The sequence below is a fragment of the Coregonus clupeaformis genome, unplaced genomic scaffold, assembly GCF_020615455.1.
Source record: "Coregonus clupeaformis isolate EN_2021a unplaced genomic scaffold, ASM2061545v1 scaf0009, whole genome shotgun sequence".
Lineage (NCBI taxonomy): Eukaryota > Metazoa > Chordata > Actinopteri > Salmoniformes > Salmonidae > Coregonus > Coregonus clupeaformis.
Genome location: NW_025533464.1, coordinates 694,619 through 707,405, shown reverse-complemented (window position 1 = coordinate 707,405; position 12,787 = coordinate 694,619). Strand labels below are relative to the sequence as shown.

The following is a 12,787-nucleotide window of genomic DNA, read 5'->3' as shown; positions in this document are numbered from 1 at the left end:
GAGCGCTACTGGAGCAAAATTGGAGCGGGCGAGAAGGACGCCAGCCTTTGGGAATCTCACTCCGCGCTCTAGTCAAATTGGGCTCCAGTTCTGCTCACATACTCTTGTGATAAGCGGTCCAGAACTGTGATTTAACAACGTGACAATGGAGGGAGAGCAAGAGAATGAGGGGTGAGAGAAAGAAAGGAGGAAAGTAAAGGGAGCGTGCAACAGAGAGGAGGCACAGAGAGTGATGGAAAAGAGTGAGAAGAGAGAAAGAATGGGTGAGAGAGTGAGTGAGAGAGCGACAGAGGGTATAAGAGAGAGAAAGATGAAGAGAGTAAGAGAATGTCAGAGTGATAGCCATCATGTCCTTCTCCTGTGTATCTGGCCCAGTGGGGTGTGCGGGCCTGTTTTTAGATGGATGATTGCCCTGCATTGTCATTCAATTAGCCCCAGGGACCCAACCCATGTGCCAGCCCCCCCCACAAACACACACACACAGGGCAGGGGCCTGAACACTAATTGGGAGATTGTTTTGTAAATGTCTCATCAAAAAGATGTGTGGTGATTGTTGTTGTAGTGAGCTTTTTTTCTCCTGCCTAATTTGTTTGGCACCCGTTTATCGCCGGCCCACGCAGCTGGAGACAACCAATCGGATGGGTTTACCGAGGTTTTAACCCCTTCCTGTCTGGGTAGAGAGCACAGTATTTTACACTACAGTTGCAGTATATTTATCACACTGCATGCTCTTATTCCAAGCAACCTTATATACTGTATATGCTTTCTAAAAGTGCCCTGCATATGGAAATACAGAACTCCTCTTACAGTGATCACATCTGTGCAGGGGCATTTGATCACTATAAGTGGTTGACCACTATAACCACATTCACTATAAGCAGAGTGTACTTTATGGTTAATTCAGTGCCATTTGAAACACAGCCGGAGCCAGTGTTATTATGAGCCGTGTCTCTACCCTGTGAGTTAGCCCTCCTCCAGCTCCATTAGGTCTGTGTTAGCTCTGCCAGATAATGTCATCTCCTCCAGGCATGTTTACAGATGGCTAGGAGATATGAGGGGCCCATCACACTGGGTAATGTGTTTCTGACTGGGGCCCTCTGCTTTAAAAACATTCAGACAGAGAGAGCTGGGTTCCAGGGGGGGGGGTTGTGATGGAGGAGTGTGTGTGTGTGTGTGTGTGTTGTACGGTATGAGTGAAAGCATATGGCTGACCAGAGAGTTCAACTTTGAGTAGATCTCTCCATAAACCTGCATACTTACACAATTTAACGCAAGTTAGAGTGTGTGTGTGTGTGTGGATGTGTGTGTATCTGCTGTATTTATGATCTTGTGTGTTTGATTGGAGACAGTGTCCCTCATTCTTCAGGGGAGGACCAGAACTGTCAGTTGAGTTTCTTGTTAGGATTGATCTCTGTCGCTTTCTGTAGGAGGTGTTCTGCTCCACCTGCCTTGCTTGTTCTTATAAAGATACCTCTAATTGACAGAAACACACACAATTTCTGTTGTGACACATTTTCTCTCTCTCTGTGCAATGGCCTCAGGGGAATCTTTGAAGTCAGTGCATGTGCAATTCCATTCCTTACTAGATTTGAATGTATTGGGTATATGTTGTGAAATTGTTATATATTACTTGTTAGATATTTCTGCACTGTCGGAGCTAGAAGCACAAGCATTTTGCTACACCCGCAATAACATCTGCTAAACACGTGTATGTGACAAATAAAATTTGATTTGATGTGGTACAATTATCCCAAGCAATTGTTACTGTTTTTAAGTGTATGTCTTTTTAAAGTTGGTTTTGAAAAGTCGATGATAAGACAGAGTATCTAATAAGTCCCTGAAGGTTGTGTGTCCTTGTGTAAATGTGTGTTGGAGAGATGTTTTTTTAAATGTTTCTGTGAGTTCTTTTGAGATAAAATGCTTTGAAGATTATGTTTGCTCAGACAGAACCCTTTGAAACTTCTAGAATGTGAAGAAGCCTCTGAAGAGAGTCTGTTTTTACCCATGAAATGGAGCACTGGAGCTAATAGTGTGTGTATGTTTTTGTGTGTGTGTGTGCTTGCGTTCGCTGCTGGATAGCTTTCATGACTCGTTAGGCCATCAGGGCATGTCTAATTGGGAGATCTGCTAAGTGTTTTCTGTAATCAAATATGGGGATTGACTTGAACAGTTTACACGCTGACCTCTGGTTAATCCTATAGTGTGTGTGTGTGTGTGTGAGAGAGTGCGTTTATGTGCATGCCTGTTTGTGTTTGAGTGTGTTTTATTCAAAGGCTAACTCAGCTCTAATGCTTTTTAAATGCACCTGAACATTTGACATTTGCCACATTAGGGGAAAGCATTGTGACAGCTGGTCAAAGCAATACAATACTGTAAAGCCTATCTGTTATCTACACTGTGATACATCACCCTCTTAAACTTTAATGTCCATGCCTCCACTGTCTTTTGCCAATACAATGTTGAACAAAGACATTCAATATGTGTAGTAAACATCTTTATTAGCAGTAAAGATGGATTGTTTTGTCCCAGCAATCATTTTGAAGGGAACACATTTATATTGCAGGCATTGCCATCTATTCTTGCTAACCACTGTTACAGTTTACTGACAGTGTAACAGAGGGACAAGGAGGTTGAGAGGGTTTGAGAGAGTTATTTGATTGTAAGATTGCAAGGATATAAATGGAAAGTTAAATTATTCACTTTTTGATGTGACTTGACTTAATATAGGCTACTGATTTGTAAACGTTAATGTATGATACGTTACGAAAAATAGGTCCCGTTCCAACAATACATCTCAGAGACTTGTTTATCAGTCTGTGTGATTGACAGGAGAGATGATCAGAGGGGTAGAGTTTTTACCACCATCATTAAGACAGGGGCTCATTAGTGGATAGTGTTTCTCAGTGAAGGTACAGCCAGTGTAAGAGTAGATATGAGACCTGGCCTCCACATCATAAAAGGAGACCTGACCCTCTTCATAATCCACAAACACCCCCACCTTCTGGGGCTTCTCTCTCAGGGAGAGGGGGACACCAGGGCCAGCGAGAGCCTTGTACTCTCCATTCCTCAGCCACACAGTCCAATATCCATCCTCAGGGGTCAGTGTGATCTGCCCCTTCCTGTTGACAGACTCTCTGGCCACTCCTAAAATCCACTTAGTCTTTCCCTTAACCATCACCTCATAGTAAAATCTACCTAAAGAGAAGCCCTCCTTTCCAAGGACACAAGTAGATATATCAAACCTCTTTGTGTTGTCAGGAAGATTCTTTGTGTCTCCATGCCACAGATGTTTCCCATCTTCAGACAGGATAAGTTTGGGATGTGCTGTATCAGGGTCCAGAGTCACATCCACTGCAAACTGCTGATTCCTCTTCAGTTTGACTTCAGGCAGCTTCTCCATCTCTTTATTCAGTGGCTCCTCCAGCTGAGACACAGCTCTCCTCACAGTCCCCACACACAGATTACTATTAACACTGATCTCAGACCAGTCCTTGATGGGTGGAGGGGTGCAGAGGGATGGGAAGCTCTGGAGGAGGTGGAGATGGTCCTCAGTGAGTGTGAGCTGCTCCAGCTCAGTGCTTCTCCTCTGTAGCTCAGTGATTTTCTTTAATTAACCCTTCAGCCTGCCTCTCTGCTGCTTTCTGCTTCTCCTCAATCACCTCAATGAGCTCAGCCTGGCTTCTCTCAATGGAGCGCACCAGATCAGTGAAGACCTGTATACTGTCTGATATCTCTCTCTCTGTATCTCTCTTGCTGAGATCTACTGATTGTTTGATCTCCTTCACCTTCTGCAGTCGCTCCTGGATCATCTGCTGCACTTCTGCCTCAGTCTTCCCCAACTGAGCCTTCCTCTCCCCATACCCGCCCTCTAGAGGGACAGTGTCATGAGTCATGTGGTCTGTTTTAAAGCACAAGACACAAAGACACATCTGTTCAGTCCTACAGAACAGCTCCACGAGTCTGTCATGCTTCTTACACACCCTGTCTTCCTTGATCAGCTTGTGTCTCTTTAAGGCTGCAACTCTCTGATGAGGCTCCAGGTGAGTCTCACAGTAAGAGGTCAGACACATCAGACAGGACTTCAGGGCCTTGAGCTTCATCCCAGTGCAAATGTCACAAGGGACTTCTTGGGCTTTGGCTTGGCGTTGGTCTGGGCTTCTGGTAGCTTTCACTTGAACTGACTTCCTGAACTGAGCAGCCATCTCAGAAATGAAAGTATTTATGCAAAGCTCGGGCCTTCTGTAGAATTTCTCCTTACACATTGGACACTGGCACAGGTCATTGAAATCCCAGTACTGTCTGATACAGGCCTTGCAGAAGTTGTGTCCACATGGAGTGGTGACCGGCTCAGTGTACACATCCAGAGAGATGGAGCACAGGAACTGCTCTTCAGACAGGAGACTGCTGGAGGTGGCCATAACTAGACAGAAACCAGAGGTGAAACAATAAAGAATTTCCTGATATCTGTCAGCTCTCGATTGTTTCAGCTTTAGAGTTGTCAACATGGCCTTATGGGATGATATTAACCAAACCTAATACATGGTTTAAACATAGAAATCAGTAGTTTTACATAAGAGAGTTTAAAGAAGCAATCTGCAGTAGCTACAGTCATATTTGGACTTATAAATTAATGATATGTACCCATTGATTCTTGAAGAATATAACTTATAAATGCCTCATGAGCTTAGTTCAACTGTCCTACCCCATCAGAACCCAAAATATAAGCTTGGTTTACTCCAATGTTCGTAAACAAAGTAAATGTAAACAAATACTGGTTAGCCTCAAAACATGGTTAAAACTATATTTTTTATATCATTTACATTTACATTTACATAATTTAGCAGACACTCTTATCCAGAGCGACTTACAAATTGGTGCATTCAACTTATGATAGCCAGTGGGACAACCACTTTTTTTATTTTTATGGTGGGGGGTAGAAGGATTACTTTATACTATTCCAGGTATTACTTAAAGAGGTAGGGTTTCAAGTGTCTCCGGAAGGTGGTCAGTGACTCCGCTGTCCTGGCATCGTGGGGGAGCTTGTTCCACCATTGGGGTGCCAGAGCAGCAAATAGCTTTGACTGGGCTGAGCGGGAACTGTGCTTCCGTAGAGGTAGGGGAGCTAGCAGGCCAGAGGTGGATGAACGTAGTGCCTTCGTTTGGGTGTAGGGTCTGATCAGAGCCTGAAGGTAAGGAGGTGCCGTTCCCCTCACAGCTCCGTAGGCAAGCACTATGGTCTTGTAGTAGATGCGAGCCTCAACTGGAAGCCAGTGGAGTGTGCAGAGGAGTGGGGTGACATGAGAGAACTTGGGAAGGTCGAACACCAGACGGGCTGCAGCGTTCTGGATAAGTTGTAGGGGTTTAATGGCACAGGCAGGGAGCCCAGCCAACAGCGAGTTGCAGTAATCCAGACGGGAGATGACAAGTGCCTGGATTAGGACCTGTGCCGCTTTCTGTGTAAGGCAGGGTCGTACTCTGTGACTGTTTCGAGCATGAACCTGCAGGATCGGGTCACCGCTTTGATGTTAGCGGAGAACGACATGGTGTTGTCCAGGGTCACGTCAAGGTTCTTTGCTCTCTGGGAGGAGGACACAATGGAGTTGTCAACCTTGATGGCGAGATCATGGAGCGGGCAGTCCTTCCCATGGAGGAAGAGCAGCTCCGTCTTGCCGAGGTTCAGCTTGAGGTGGTGATCCGACATCCACACTGATATGTCTGCCAGAGATGCGATTCGCCACCTGGTTATCAGAAGGGGGAAAGGAGAAAATTAATTGTGTGTCGTCTGCATAGCAATGATAGGAAAGACCATGTGAGGATATGACAGAGCCAAGTGACTTGTTGTATAGAGAGAATAGGAGAGGGCCTAGAACTGAGCCCTGGGGGACACCAGTGGTGAGAGCACGTGGTGTGCGGAGACAGATTCTCGCCACGCCACCTGGTAGGAGCGACCTGTCAGGTAGGACGCAATCCAAGAGTGAGCAGCGCCGGAGATGCCCAACTCGGAGAGGGTGGAGAGGAGGATCTGATGGTTCACAGTATCAAAGGCAGCGGATAGGTCTAAAAGGATAAGAGCAGAGGAGAGAGAGTTAGCTTTAGCAGTGCGGAGAGCCTCCGTGACACAGAGAAGAGCAGTCTCAGTTGAATGACCAGTCTTGAAACCTGACTGGTTTGGATCATGAATGTTCAGTCTCAACTATCATCATTGTCTTATGGGATAATGTTAACTAAACTTTAATACATGGTTTTATTATAGAAAGCCGTTTGACAAAATATAGTTTAACATACTAAAGATAAGAAACAGAGGAGTTTAGATTCACCTATCCATGTAAATCTCTCTACTCACCTGTGTCTATGTGTGATTGGTGCTGTCTCTAGCCTGGAGACGCTGAAGTTGTTTAAGAGAGAGTTTGAGATACACAGTATGTCTCTCTACTTTACTTTAGTTTCAGTTCAATAAAGTGATGTTGAAATGCTCCTCCCTTGATTCTGCCATGTGCTTTTCTCTTCCTGGAACAGAGTTAACCCTTTGCATGGTTGAACTCTCTCTCAGTTCTCTTAGACCAAAGGTACAATCATAATAACTGCTTGAAATCTTCAAAGATAAATGTATTCATAAATGCATTAATTTACCATCTCAAGTCAACCAAGACAGTGACATCAAGAGGACAGTTTAAACAGGGCTGTTCTCATCATTTTCGCCGGTCTAGATAGGAAATACCATGATCACCAAAGTGGTTTTTGTGTTGTTATTTTCACTGGTGTATTTTTAGATTTGCTGTTAAACATATAACTCTCTTCTTAAATTACTAAGCTCCTTCCTTTGAAATATTATTGTGTGTGTCGGTGTTTACTGCACTGTAAGGTTAAAGTTCTCTTACACTGTTTTTATAGTTTTTCAACCATCATTGCTTTAACCTCTTAATAACTGTTCCACATGGAGATGAGCTGTAGACAGACTGTTATTAATGAACACATGGTATTCAGTTCCTACCTCTGTCTATTTATTATCTGTTCTCAAACATGCACCCCAACACTCTCTACATGACTAACTGATATGTATTCAGTGGAAAGGATCTCCTCTTCCTCTTTTCCATTCACCACAGAATATCTGTTATCATAACAGTATATACACAGTGATGCATCATCCACTTAAGCTTTGGAGTGTAAATGACCCCATTGTCTTTCGTCTATGGAGGGTCGAACATAGTAATATGTGGACAAAAGAATAATCAAAGTTGTGCAACTTTTATCACTGTTTTTATTCAAGTTTATTTCATTTGATAGTTTAGTCAGTAAATATAATACTTTATTTGTAAGGTTAAGACAGAGATCAGAGTAGGGCTGACCCCATTTAGTCGACTGGCAGATGGTTTGGTCGATAGGCTGTTGGTCGACCAAGATTTCTTTAGACGAGCAGTAGCAATTATATTAATAATATCATGGTGTGCAAGACACCTGTCTGATTGGCGCCTGTCTGAGTGGACTGATCCACTGTGGAGGTCGTGGGGATGGCACATTCTATCACTAAGACATGTGCTACTGAAATTGTATATGGTTATATTACGTAGGAACAATGGTGTAACACAAATAAAAATTATATTATTTTATAACATATGCGCTTTCTCCCGCGTTGGATAGCTGCTGCTGTCCGCGGTTCTGAAACATCAGTGCGTTGTTGCTATGTGCATAATAGCAAAGTTAACCAGCATATTGGTGTTGAGAACAATGCGGTGGAGGCAGCAGCGGAGTTAGGAGACGAGAAAACAGCCCTTGCCTTAATTGTCAGAGAAAAGTGAGGAGAGAGGAAACCCCAACTTAATTAGGTCTATAATCAATAGCCGTTATAATAGGCTTCATAAATCATCCAAATATATCTACAGAAATAAGACAGATCCTGCTTCTGTTTGAGTGTTTGTTTAATATCCTACTAATTCCGTGAGCACCAAGTCTCACGCAACCACAACATGTCGGATAAACAATTTCACAAATTCGGCTGTTTTTAATCTTTGCCATGCTGTAATTGTCACGATCGTTGTAAGAGGCAGACCAAGGCGCAGCATGATAGGCGTACATCTTTTAATGAGTACTTGACACCAACAACAAAACGATGCGTGAAGTCTAAAGGTTCACCAACACAAACCTATACAGAACAAGATCCCACAATCAACTGTGCAAAACAGGCTGCCTAAGTATGGTTCCCAATCAGAGACAATGAGCAACAGCTGCCTCTGATCGGGAACCACCCTGGCCAACATAGATCTAAACGATCTAGACAGAAAACAAGGAACAACTAAACATAGGAACTAACACCCTGGCTCAATATTAAAGAGTCCCCAGAGCCAGGGCGTGACGGTACCCCCCCCCCAAAGGCGCGGACTGCGACCGCGCCAACCAAACACCACAGGGGAGGGGCCGGGTGGGCATTCCGCCTCGGAGGCGGATCCGGCTCCGGGCGTGACCGCCACTCTCTCTCTCTCGCCCTCGTGGTCTGGCCCTGCTGGCCGGAGCTGGACTGAACACCGGTGGAGCGGATTGCTCTGGCTCCGGCGTGGAGCAGCTGACCGGTGCCGGACCAGGCACAGGTGGAACAGGCACGGACCGTGCCGGACTGACAACGCGCACCACTGGCTTGGAGCGGGAACGGGCCGGACCGGGCTGACGACGCGCACCACAGGCTTGGTGCGAGGGACAGGAACAGGCCGGACCGGGCTGGCGACGCGCACCACAGGCTTGGTGCGAGGGACAGGAACAGGCCGGACCGGGCTGGCGACACGCACCACAGGCTTTGTGCGTGGAGCAGGAACAGGCCGGACCGGGCTGGCGACGCGCACCACAGGCTTGGTGCGAGGGACAGGAACAGGCCGGACCGGGCTGGCGACACGCACCACAGGCTTTGTGCGTGGAGCAGGAACAGGCCGGGCCGGGCTGGCGACGCGCACCACAGGCTTGGTGCGAGGGACAGGAACAGGCCGGACCGGGCTTGCGACGCGCACCACAGGCTTGGTGCGAGGGACAGGAACAGGCCGGACCGTACTGGGAACACACACCACTGGCCTTGTGCGGGGATCAGGAACGGGCCGGACCGGTAACACACCCCAGTACCTCTCGCCGTGCCTCTACACTCTCCTTCCCCCTCATGACCAATGGCCCCCGTAACCTGGTGGCCTCCTCTCCTAGTCCGCAAACTCGCCCTGTAGCTGCCTCCAGCAGCCCCGTCGTCCATGCCGTGTGCCCCCCCAAAAAAATTACTTGGGGTTGCCTCTCGCCTGTCCGACGACGGCCCGGTTGGCGCCGCTTCTCCTCTCCTGCCTGGGCATCCTCCCTCATCGTCCTCCGGTAGCGGACGGCCTCCTGCTCTGTGATTCTCCCCCAACCGAGGAGGACATCTACCAGAGTAACCTCCTGTTCCATACCCGGCGTTTGCTCCTGCACACGCTGCTTGGTCCTATTTTGGTGGGATCTTCTGTCACGATCGTCAACAGATGCGGACCAAGGCGCAGCGTGATAGGCGTACATCTTTTAATGAGTACTTGACACCAACAACAAAACGATACGTGAAGTCTAAAGGTTCACCAACACAAACCTATACAGAACAAGATCCCACAATCAACTGTGCAAAACAGGCTGCCTAAGTATGGTTCCCAATCAGAGACAACGAGCAACAGCTGCCTCTGATCGGGAACCACCCTGGCCAACATAGATCTAAACGATCTAGACAGAAAACAAGGAACAACTAAACATAGGAACTAACACCCTGGCTCAACATTAAAGAGTCCCCAGAGCCAGGGTGTGACAGTACCCCCCTCCAAAGGCGCGGACTGCGACCGCGCCAACCAAACACCACAGGGGAGGGGCCGGGTGGGCATTCCGCCTCGGAGGCGGATCCGGCTCTGGGCGTGACCACCACTCTCCCTCTCGCCCTCGTGGTCTGGCCCTGCTGGCCGGAGCTGGACTGAACACCGGTGGAGCGGATTGCTCTGGCTCCGGCGTGGAGCAGCTGACCGGTGCCGGACCAGGCACAGGTGGAACAGGCACGGACCGTGCCGGACTGACGACGCGCACCACTGGCTTGGTGCGGGGAGCGGAACGGGGCCGGCCGGGGCTGACGACGCGCACCACAGGCTTGGTGCGAGGGACAGGAACAGGCCGGACCGGGCTGGCGACGCGCACCACAGGCTTGGTGCGAGGGACAGGAACAGGCCGGACCGGGCTGGCGACGCGCACCACAGGCTTGGTGCGAGGGACAGGAACAGGCCGGACCGGGCTGGCGACGCGCACCACAGGCTTGGTGCGAGGGACAGGAACAGGCCGGACCGGGCTGGCGACGCGCACCACAGGGTTGGTGCGAGGGACAGGAACAGGCCGGACCGGGCTGGCGACGCGCACCACAGGCTTGGTGCGAGGGCCAGGAACAGGCCGGACCGGGCTTGCGACGCGCACCACAGGCTTGGTGCGAGGGACAGGAACAGGCCGGGCGTGACAGTAATAAAAGCTTTACACATTTTTCCGTTAGATCAGCCTCTCTGGTATTACTTATCATTTATTTAGTGTTGTTTACACTCTTCCAAATTGTCAGAGAAATTATATTTATAATAATAACTCTCCTTCTTATTGTTATTATTACTATTGTTATTATTATTATTATTATGATCATCATTATAATAAGTAATGTCGTTATCATTAGTAGGCTTAGTATAGCAGCCATGTATAACCGCCATCGAGCTGTAGGCCAAAGAACACATCCTGTTTAGTCTTAAAACCATAACTTACTTCAATCAATCAATCAATCATTCGTTCATGTCATCACACAGCATATGAGTCATTCATGATTTGAAATGCAATCAAGCATTTTCTTTAAAAAAATAAAATAAAGCGATCCTTGAATAATTTGCGTAAACAATAGATAAACTGTTCCATTTTGGAAATTGCATTCACAAAGTCTTTGCTGTAATAAAGGCTTTACAAGAAAACAAAAAAGCATTACAACAGACTCTCTGGTATGCTTATAATGTATTTAGTGTTTACATTGTTCCAAACAGTCAGAAAAATGATATTGTAAGGTCAGGTCTTCTGTAGAATTTCTCCTTACACATTGGACACTGGCTCAGGTCAGTGCTATCCCAATACCCACTGATACAGGCCTTGCAGAAGTTGTGTCCACATGAAGGGGTGACAGGCACAGTAAACACATGTAGACAGACAGACAGACAGGCGACTGCTGGAGGCGAGGTCAGTACAGTACAGGTCAGTACAGGTGCATCAAAGGGACCGAGAGAATGAAAAACAGCTTCAATCTCAAGGCCATCAGACTGTTAAATAGCCATCACTAGCACATTAGAGGCTGCTGCTGCCTATTGAAATCACTGGCCACTTTAAGAAATGGAACACTAGTCACTTTAATAATGTTTACATATCTTGCACTACCCATCTCATATGTACAGTGGGGAAAAAAAGTATTTAGTCAGCCACTATTTGTGCAAGGTCTCCCACTTAAAAAGATGAGAGAGGCCTGTAATTTTCATCATAGGTACACGTCAACTATGAAAGACAAATTGAGAAAAAAAAATCCAGAAAATCACATTGTAGGATTTTTTATGAATTTATTTGCAAATTATGGTGGAAAATAAGTATTTGGTCACCTACAAACAAGCAAGATTTCTGGCTCTCATAGACCTTGTAACTTCTTCTTTAAGAGGCTTCTCTGTCCTCCACTCGTTACCTGTATTAATGGCACCTGTTTGAACTTGTTATCAGTATAAAAGACACCTGTCCACAACCTCAAACAGTCACATTCCAAACTCCACTATGGCCAAGACCAAAGAGCTGTCAAAGGACACCAGAAACAAAATTGTAGACCTGCACCAGGCTGGGAAGACTGAATCTGCAATAGGTAAGCAGCTTGGTTTGAAGAAATCAACTGTGGGAGCAATTATTAGGAAATGGAAGACATACAAGACCACTGATAATCTCCCTCGATCTGGGGCTCCACGCAAGATCTCACCCCGTAGGGTCAAAATGATCACAAGAACGGTGAGCAAAAATCCCAGAACCACACGGGGAGACCTAGTGAATGACCTGCAGAGAGCTGGGACCAAAGTAACAAAGCCTACCATCAGTAACACACTACGCCGCCAGGGACTCAAATCCTGCAGTGCAAGACGTGTCCGCCTGCTTAAGCCAGTACATGTCCAGGCCTGTCTGAAGTTTGCTAGAGTGCATTTGGATGATCCAGAAGAGGATTGGGAGAATGTCATATGGTCAGATGAAACCAAAATAGAACTTTTTGGTAAAAACTCAACTCGTCGTGTTTGGAGGACAAAGAATGCTGAGTTGCATCCAAAGAACACCATACCTACTGTGAAGTATGGGGGTGGAAACATCATGCTTTGGGGCTGTTTTTCTGCAAAGGGACCAGGACAACTGATCTGTGTAAAGGAACGAATGAATGGGGCCATGTATCGTGAGATTTTGAGTGAAAACCTCCTTCCATCAGCAAGGGCATTGAAGATGAAACGTGGCTGGGTCTTTCAGCATGACAATGATCCCAAACACACCGCCCGGGCAATGAAGGAGTGGCTTCGTAAGAAGCATTTCAAGGTCCTGGAGTGGCCTAGCCAGTCTCCTGATCTCAACCCCATAGAAAATCTTTGGAGGGAGTTGAAAGTCTGTGTTGCCCAGCGACAGCCCCAAAACATCACTGCTCTAGAGGAGATCTGCATGGAGGAATGGGCCAAAATACCAGCAACAGTGTGTGAAAACCTTGTGAAGACTTACAGAAAACGTTTGA

General features: G+C 46.9%; 1 protein-coding gene and 1 pseudogene across 1 annotated transcript in view; one reads left to right on the top strand and one right to left on the bottom strand.

Annotated features, from left to right (window-relative positions):
• LOC121574692 (protein O-mannosyl-transferase TMTC1-like) overlaps window positions 1–12,787 on the top strand; it is a 120,989-nt gene that overhangs the window by 17,666 nt on the left and 90,536 nt on the right. The gene's annotated exons all lie outside the window — the stretch shown is intronic.
• Window positions 2,524–4,418, bottom strand: LOC121575717 (annotated as a pseudogene).